Here is a 10,266-nt window from a genome sequence, read left to right as displayed (position 1 = left end):
ACGATCAAAGCAGATATTTAATTAAAGTCAGCATAATAAATTACCCAAGATAGCTGCATGAACAGCATGGCAGCACGTAGTCGATAATTTTTCACAGTTTCAGCAGAAATTTAAATTCAGTCACAGATACACAAATATGGACAGACAGTAATGGAAAAAGGAGATCGTTTCCTATAAAAGGGATACACCGTTTGTGTACGTATTGTAAGTATTCAGAGCACAGTCAAAAATAGACTGAACATCCTGTCTTCATTTGAGTTGCGTAATCTTACTAATTATGATTGTGGGCGAACTTTTAATCTATTTTTTTATTTTAGTATATCATTTCAATCAACTTTTTAGAGCTCGTCTACTGACAGCTCTAGCCTTAAGATCGTATTCCTGAATCAAAAGTTGTAATTCAGGCTGGTGATCTCTTTAACGTCCATGCTCGGAAATTCCGGGGGAGTGAAACCGATCTTATATAAAGAGGCAGTCATCTTTGATCTAGGCTATACGGGCCGGGGCACTCTGAGGCAGAGTCTATGCCTTCCTGCGCCGTTGTTTGGATCCTTCAGTTTCACGGCATGACCAGTTTTTCGCGACATCAGCAGTCAACACTTAAAATAGTTCTGTCTTTGGTGGAGCTAAATTTTTGATTTTCTTGTTTACGGCTGGCTCGAACGTGCAATAAATCCGCATCGAGCTGAGTACTAACTCAGACAGTCGAGTCAGACCCTGAATATTTTTGCTTCAGTTAATACTTAATAGTAATTTTATCGAGCGTTGCACGGATTTGAGTTTATCACGGATAGTGAAAGCCATCACTAAGAATTCTTCCATGGGGAGTTGGACTGCGTCGTACATTTCAGTGGGAATCACCAAATTGGTAATAGACGGAAGCTTAGACGTAAAAAACTTAGTGCTTTACTACAAAAAAGCAGGTTCAGATGGATGTAGGGTGCAACTATGCTGAGATGAAGGGGATTGCAGAGGATAGATAGGCATGGAGCGCTGCATAAAACCAGTTTTCGGACTAAAGACCACAAAAACCATAGCGAGTCGTCTCCCTTACCACGAAATGGCTCCTGAAACCCATTGTGAGAAGAAGTAGTGTTGTTGGAGCAGAAAAATGGATCACTTGACTCACCTGCAGTCTGCTCTCAGAGGATTGTACGCCGTAGCGTCGTTGCACGTTCCACGTACAGACCCTGCCTTGATCTCAGTACAGATGTATTTCTGGTTATCGGACTGTTCAGGGAATCTTCCGACGCTGTGGCGGGTGGCACTTGAATCGTAACGGTCCATTTTTCATACGATTTCGAAACTAATTAGGTTCACTTGATGAACTGTTGCGCCATTAGGTAAGACACATACAGTGCTTTTGAGCTCTGAAGTGTGATTTCAACAATTTCATCTCAAATTATTCGCTAATAGTACGTCTATTCATTAGTAGAAACATGTTGTGTTGATTCGTCTAGTTGCAGTTAGCACTATTCGTTTACAAACAATTGGATAGCAAGAAAAGTGCGTTTCTGTATTTTATAATTTTAGAAACCTGTAACAACTCTGTCATACTGTCAACTAGCTATACTATTGTGTAACATAACGACACCTAATTAGTACGTAATTACTGTAATTCACAATGACAAACTACACTGACAATGTAAACAGAGTGTATATTTAGGCTCCTGGATTACATACTTAAAAATACACACTAAAAAAATAATGTACCCATACTTGAAGCACTAAACATGGTATGAATACTTGGGATAATGTAGTTTCAGTGCAATTAACAAAAATGTAATCCGCATTGTTTACCTGAATCATTTCACTAATTTTTCCACGAAAACGATAGATACGTATGAAATACCTGGGCTAGCAGGACAGCGTGGATGAGGTTATATTTGTGGAAAGGGGCCAAAATAGGTTACTGTCAGTTGCACTTAACATATAAACTTTATTTCTTAAAATAAACAATCACGCAAACAAGAATCAAAACTCTCAAAGTTTTAACGAAAAACCTCCTTTAATTTAATTTAGATAGGCTGAAGGCCACATCGAAAATCCAAGGCACATGGCCTAAGGAAGGAATTGAGGTATAGGAGTTCTTCTGGAGGTTTCACTTCTTTAGAAAAAAATTCTTAATCTTCAGTATCAATAGACTGAAAGGATTAGCTTAAGTTTTTCCCATAGAACTCGGCTGAAGGCCTCACATTAATCAAGAACAGTGTTACGGCTTAAGGCCGAGACAAAGATTTTCAAACTTCAATCTAAATAGGCTGAAAACTCGGCTGAAGGCCACATAAAGACTAGACAATATTTCTTATGGCTTAAGGCCTAAAAAGAAAAGCCTAAAATTTTTAATACGCTAAAACTCGGATGAAGGCCACACAGAGTACTTAAGACTAAAAGGAAATCACTATGTAAAACACAAGGAGCGGCACTCAGAAGGCTCCCAGGATCAACCTGGGAAGGTAACACTAACGCACGTTTAGGTGAGACAGGCAGCCAGACCGACAACCTCTTAATCGGAAGCATCTCAACCGAAAGCCAGCCAACGAACCAACCAACAAAAGCAGTTCTGCTCCACCCAACCAGCAAACGACAACAAGATGTCAATAGCACAACGTTCAGGATACTGGCGCCCAATCCAGCCAAGTCAGAATAAACGCCCAAAACTACCAACAACACCTCAGCTGTCGGACTACACGTCGTGCTGGACAGCATCGACACGACGAGGAAAATACACTGCCGAAAACTATGTGAAATTCAAATGGTTCAAATGGCTCTGAGCACTATGTGACTTAACATCGGAGGTCGTCAGTCCCCTAGAACTTAGAACTACTTAAACCTAACTAACCTAAGGACATCACACACATACATGCTCGAGGCAGGATTCGAACCTGCGACCGTAGCGGTCACGCGGTTCCAGACCGAAGCGTCTAGAACCTCTCGGCCACACCGGCCGGCAAACTATGTGAACGCCTAGGGCAAGTCACCGGAACGTCAGCGGCCACAAGGCAGAAGATACCGCTGGTACACTTCATTAATGAAGGAATCAATCAAATTCAGTTAAACACCACACAAGAAAATGGCTGCAATTCTAGCCGACTTCAAAGCACACACGTTGCTCGTGGGAATCTCCCAGAAAGTGACAACCAGGATCAAACTAAGAGATGTGATAGCAGTTGAGGCTTGATAGTTGGTTAAGTGAGCACTCAACTTTAGTGTCCAGGATCGGCGGGCGATGAACTTCGTAACCCTCGCAAGAAGCGCCTCACAGCCGCGCGTGCACGCCGCCAGCGGCTCTGGCCCGATTACGCGCCACGGAGACTTCCTCGCTGCTCTGCCCCAACCGACCGACTGCTACAGACACACGGAAACGGTCAAAAGACCAAATACACATCGGCCGATGAGACGACCGATCGTACGACCAACTAACGGTCGTTCCCGTTCCAGTCTCCTTCTGCCGGGCAGCGCATGTGTGTCCCCAGCGGTCGGCAAGTACTGTCTGTCAGCACCTCACTGGCGCTCCGTCCCCGACAGAGGACATTTCCTGTAATTTTGAAGAACATCGGTGAATAAAATTAACGAAATTACTAAATGTAATAATGTTCTGATTGTCAGTGAATGTATGAATGAGCCGCGAGAAATGGCTTGAGGGTGGCAGTAAAACGTAGAGTTTGAACTGTACTGTGTGACGTAACACCAAGTCAAGAAATAAACAGCATGCAGAGTTTTAACTCTGAGTACACCTGAATTACTTTCTGACAATTCATGTTAATGGAGAACCATGGTTGTTCTACGGCCCATCATCACTTAAAGAAGTCTACAGGAAGCAAAGAAAAGAAGTCATGTTCCCGCCAACGTTTTCCTTCGAAGTCTGAGTTACACCCGTCCGACTACAAGAACTTTTATTTCAGTTACCTTCTTCAAGCTTCATATTCGTAAAAACTTTTACTTTGAATAATTTTTTTTTTTTGGGGAGGGGGGGGGGGGGGAATTATTACCCCCACCAAGGCGACTACAGATCAATACGGTACTAGGAACTGGTATCGTGACTGAGCTTGAGTCAAAGTGCTGAAGCCAACTTGTGAGTTTCAGGAGTACCATTCTAACATCAAGACTAAAAGATGATTTTATTTTAGAAGCAAAATTTTAGACTGGACGCTGAAACATTCTGAAACCAAAAAATTACAAGGACAAAAAAATTGGGCTGTGGAACTGTGAGTACTAGCGGCTACAGCGATCTTGGACATCGTGACAACCGATGTATATCTCCCACTATATTTTTATCTTTCCTTCAACATTATCAGTTCAGTAGGTCATGAACAACGTTTTGTTTAGGGAGTTTCTTCTTTTATTGTGTGCTTTCGTACGATGTTTTCATCATGCGCGATGACAGTGCTGCCCACAGTCAAGAGGCGGAGGAGGCAGTAACTTTGATACAGAATAATGAGGAGACAGTTCAAGTGAATGATAGTGATATACAGTCAGAAGGAGAAGCTGTAGGTGTAGATTTAGACAGTATCCATCATTCGATCAAGGTTTTATTCATGAGGAAATAGTTCGCGATAGTAGAAACCTTTTTAATATGCTTGCGAGACTCATTGTGGAGAAACTGGAAAAACGAAGTGAGAAGCTATACAGTCAGACAGGGAAAAATTTGTAAAACGGAGTGAGATACTAGACGAAAAGTTGGATCAACAAGGAAACAAATTATACCATTTGGATAAAAACTTGGAGTGGCTAGGTCTAGGACAAAAACGTATCAGAAAATATTTATATGATGTCAAAGTTCAGGTAGAGAAAACTATAGAGATAACTGAGAGGCTGGAAATTGAATTTTAAAATGCGTGTGAACGGAGAACATAGTAAGTATGAAACTTCGTAATTGTTCTACAGAAAACAAAACTGAGAGGGTAAGTAATGATCTGATCAATGATATTGAGAGAAATTATAGGAACTTAAAAACGTTCCACTCTATTACTAACAATGAAAGCTACAATATTAATTTGAAATTGATGAATCAAACAGAACACTTCATAAAGAACTGTCAGATGTAAACGGTGATATTGGTGCACGCGTCAGTAATATTTCAAACGTTACGACAAAAACAGATGATATCAAGGAAAATGTTGAAATCAGAATTTTTGTTGCGACAATGGTAATACTTGGAATAGTATAAACATAAAGAATTTTCTGATGGAAAACAGACTCCACCCTGTGGACTTTGTTTGACACTGTAGAGACTATTTTACCAGCAGTATGTTTGGACAACTTAAAATTTAAATTCACGAGGAAATTTTTAGATGGGGAGGCACCGTTATGGGCTAACCAGAGTATACATGCAAATATGACTTTCACATAATTTGAAAAATGTTTTTTGAACAAATTTTGGTCTGAAACCAAATAAGCTAGGAACAAATCAGAATTCTTTAATTGGCCATGTTTCAAGGAAGGTAGCATTTGCATGAAAGATATTTGTGAATAGTAACTTAAAACACTTGTACACTTAAACACACTATTAGGTGAAACAGTACAAATAAATGCATCAAAGAGGCAACTGCTACATAACGTATAGTGTGGGTTAATGTACATACCGGATGACTCTGTTGAACAGTTTTTTAAGATATTTTACTTAAATAGATACGTTATGGGAACGAAATGAGGGACAGAGGGATAGGCAAAAGGAACATGGATCGCAGCTGGGAGGGGGGGGGGGGGGGAGAGGGGAGGTTCAATGATCATCATGGAGACAGAGACAAAAGAAACGATAACAGGAACACTTTTCACGATAATAGCAATAGGAGAGACAACCAATGGAATGACAATTGCAGGGTTGCTGACATTAGAAACAATAATTTGAATGATAGGCGTGGGGCTAATAAAGGGTGTCATAAGCAGAGAAGTAGAGCAATGGGAGGGTAATGACAGAAGGTTTGATGAGATGAATTTTTGTAAACAGATGGAATCAATCATAAAACTAAACTTCACCTCATGGGGAGCCTATCGGTTTGGGTGGTAAAAAACAGATACCAAAATCGGGCTCATAATTTTAGGAGAATAAGATGTAATGTTCAGAGGAGTTACACAGCAGAGGTTACAGTAGTTCACTCCAAGTAAATAAGACGAAGATTAGCAGAAAATTTTGGGAAGATACATTAAGGGAAATGAATGAGGAAGAAAATAAGAAGTAGAGGGATGACACAGGTCTTGATAACGACGTCTTGATGAACTTACTTCATGATTCTTGTAGCAACAACAGAGTTCTGATTGAAGTTACTAGAGATGATAATTGTAATAAGTTTGGTTTCGTGAGGTTAATGAATGATGAAGACATAGAGAGAATGGTGAACATATTTGTGTTGAGTTTCTATGTGTTGAGGCTGAGAATCATGTACTTGGGAGGGTAGAAGATATGATAGGCAGTAACTATGACGATAGAGATGATGCTTGTGCTCTGAATAGTGATGTTACTGATGATGATTTCGGTAATGATGTCGTTGGTTATGTTCTGATGTTGAAAAGCGATGATGAAACTGTGTTTTATAAAGAATTAGATGGGATGACTTATGTTGAGGTCAAAGAAGAAAGAACGTTGAAAGATGATGCTAAGAGTACAATTGTTCGTCTTGAGATGATTTAGTGAAAAATAAGGAAGTACTTAATGAACTGCTTCTACCAGTTAATATCAGTGAATAGTGTCCACTTTTTCTGATGTTAGTAAGCAAAGTGAGCTGATTAGTGATGCGATTTTGATGGTTACTTGTGATATTTTGATAATATTTGCAACGGTAGTGATTTTTGAAAGAAATTTTTCAGGATATACATTCAGAATGTGTTGGTGAGTTATGAGGCTAATGAAGAGCCAGCAGATTACTTATAGTTTTGGAAAGCTTACAGCCTGTGAAAAGTGGGAAGTCTGTAGATAAAGAAAAAGATATTATTTTTCAGAGAGATAGAAGAGGATTTGTTGTATGAAGATAGAAACATTGATAACTATGATGTACAGGGGAGTCCATATACACTGAAGAGTCAAAGAAACTGGTACACCTGCCTAATATCGTGTAGGGCCCCCGCGAGCACGCAGAAGCGCCCTAACACGACGTGCTATGGACTCGAATGACGTCTGAGGTAGTGCTGGAGGGAAATGACACCATGAATGCTGAAAGACTATCCATAAATCCGTAAGAGTACGAGTGGATGGAGATCTGTTCTGAACAGCGCGTTGAGTGTATCACAGATATGCTCAATAATGTTCGTGTCTGGGAAGTTTGGTGGGCAGCGGAATTGTTTAAGTTCGGAAGAGTGTTCCTGGAGCCACTCTGTAGCAATTCTTGACACGTGGAACGTCGCACTGTCCTGCTGGAAGAGCACGAGACCGTTGTAATGTACAATGAACATGAATGGATGCACGTGATTAGACAGAATGCTTACGTACGTGTCACCTGTCAGAGTCGTATCTAGACGTGTCAGACGTCCTACATCACTCCAACTTCACACGCCCCACATCTTCACAAAGCCTCCACCAGCTTGAACAGTCCCCTGCTGAAATGCAGGGTCCATGGCTTCATGAGGTTGTCTCCATATCGGTACACGTCCGTCTGCTCAGTATAATTTGAAACGAGACTAGTCCGACCAGGCAACATGTTTCTAGTCATCAACAGTCCAATGTCGGTGTTGACGGGCCCAGGTGACGCGTAAAGCTTTTTGTCGTGCAGTCATCAAGGGTACACTAGTGGGCCTTCAGCTTCGAAAGCCCATATCGGTGATGTTTCTTTGAATAGTTCGCACGATGGCACTTGTTGATGGCGCAGCACTGAAATCTGCAGCAATTTGTGGAAGGGTTGCACTTCCGTCACGTTGAACGATTCTCTTCAGTCGTCTTTGGTCGTTATCTTCCAGGATCTTTTTCCGGCCGCAGCGATTTCGGAGATTTGATGTTTACCGGATTCCTGATATTCGCAGTACACTCGTGAAATGATCGTACTGGAAAATCCCCACTTCGTCGCTGCCTCGGAGATGCTGTGTTCCATTGCTCGAGCGCCGACCATAATACCACGTTCAACCTCACTTAAATCTTGATAACCTGCCATAGTAGCAGCAGTAACCGATCTAACAACTGCACCAGACACTTGTTGTCTTATATGGGCGTTGCCGACCCCAGCGCCGTATTCTGCCTGTTTACATATCTCTGAATGCGCATACTTGTACCAGTTTCTTTGGCACTTCAATGTATTTTTGTACAAACTGATGATTGGAGGAGTAACTGCCTGGTCGACCCTGGAAGTCGTATTTGTGGAATATCAAAAAAGCTCAGAGACAAATATGGGGAGAACTTTGCTCCTCTAACTGGCGTCAAAACTAAAGCTGGCACTGTGAAAATTGTAAAACAATTACCGGACAGGTTTATTCTTTTTTCCAGATAAATGATATTTCTCTTGGGCTGGGCCGTTTAGTGATTAAGGAGCTGAATGAAAGTTTAATACTGGGAATAATCTGGATTGTCAAAACTAAAGTTGGTTTTAATTGGAATGAAATGAAATTATCATTTACAGATCCTAAGAGCGGAATTTCTGGGGAGGTAGATAATGCCATAATAAATGATAGTGATAGTAATCATATCAGGGGGTAGAGGAATTTGGTGATAGAATATACTATGAGCAAGATTTTGTGATGGAGAAATATGATCTAGAAAAAGTTTTATGAGTATATACTGACATGCTTGATGAATGTCCAGGTGGAGTGAAGAATTATAAGTTGAAACTTCATGACTCATTTTTCATTCAACTTTATGGTGTACCTATCTATCAGAGAAAAAGCAGTTGAAAGGAACTTACAGAAAACATAAAAATGGAGAACAACGGAAAGGTGTTGTACTCATTATAATAACCTGTTGGTGGTAGTTTCTAAACAAGATGTTGAGATTAGGCTAGCTCTGCGCTCTAGACATTTGAATAAATACTTGGAGACAGAGACTGATCACCCATAAAACAAAGATGAGTTACTGAATGAAGTTGAGAATGCAAAATACATGACTAGTCTTAACTTTACTACCGGTTTTGATCACGTCGAATTAGAATACGACTCTAAAAAGTATACTACATTTTTACAAAATGGTTAGTGTTTTCAGTATTGTGTGGTTCCATTTGGGTTGAACGTTTCTGTAGCTGAATTTATTACATGGGTGGTTTTTTTGTGTGTGTGAATGTCTGTGTGTGGGAGGGGGGGGGGCGGGGGAGGAGAACTGGAAGGATCATATGCATACTTTAAGAGAAACTAAGGAGAAATTGTGACTAGGAGGTATAACTTTGAAGTTAGAGAATGGCAAATTTAATGTGATACAACTTAATTTTCTTGGCCCCAGAACAATAGAAGAGAGAATTATACCTGATAATGGGGAAATCCACGTCAATGTAGAATTTCCTAAACCTATGTGTAAGACGGTGCTAAAATCGTTCTTTGGTTTTGTAGGTTTCTATATATGGTATGTCAGGACTAATGCTTTAAGTGCATCCTTTTTTACTTAAACCATCTGCTGAAAAATAATGATATATGGGAATGGAGTGAGGAGAGTGAAATTGCCTTTGATGAGAAAAAAGAAAAACTTAGTAATAGTGAAATTCTACACTGATCAGACCTTTATTTTCCATTCTCTTTAATGATTGATAGCACCAATTCAGGCTTGGGTGTTCAATTGTTTCAGAACAAAGTAGTAAATTGCATTACAGAACAGCATTCAGCTGCATTCGCCAGAGGAACTTTACAGAAAGGTGAGAACTATTACATCATCACAGAAAAGGACCTTTGAGCAATAGTTTGGGGTTTAAGAAATTCAGGAATTATTCACTTAGTCATGAAGTTAAATTTTATACAGATTATAAAGCCTTATGTTATACTCAGAAATGTAAATTGTATCGTGTGAGGAACAGCATAATATTTTACTTGGAAAGCTCTGTCCCGGAAAGGAAGAGAACTTACGCTGATATGCTTTGTGAGGAAAGAAAAGGTATATTTGTATGTAGATGTTCTAGATTGAAAAATATTGATAGCTTATTGTATGTGCTTTTAGCAGTGGGAAGAGATTGATGGTTGATTGGCTGTGATTTGAGTTAACAGTGAGAAATTATATACTGACAACTGGCTATGAAAACTTGTATAAGGGGATCTATAGTTGTTTCACTATGTGTAATGTTTGAAGTGAAAGATTGAGATATGAGTTGTGCTTGCCTGCCTCGAAATTAAAGTTAGCAGATATGTTAGATTTGTCTGCCTTGATCC

This window comes from Schistocerca serialis, chromosome 5 (genome assembly GCF_023864345.2).
Source record: "Schistocerca serialis cubense isolate TAMUIC-IGC-003099 chromosome 5, iqSchSeri2.2, whole genome shotgun sequence".
Classification (NCBI taxonomy): Eukaryota; Metazoa; Arthropoda; class Insecta; order Orthoptera; family Acrididae; genus Schistocerca; species Schistocerca serialis.
The sequence above is the reverse complement of the archived record's forward strand: the minus strand, read 5'-3'. Positions refer to the sequence as shown.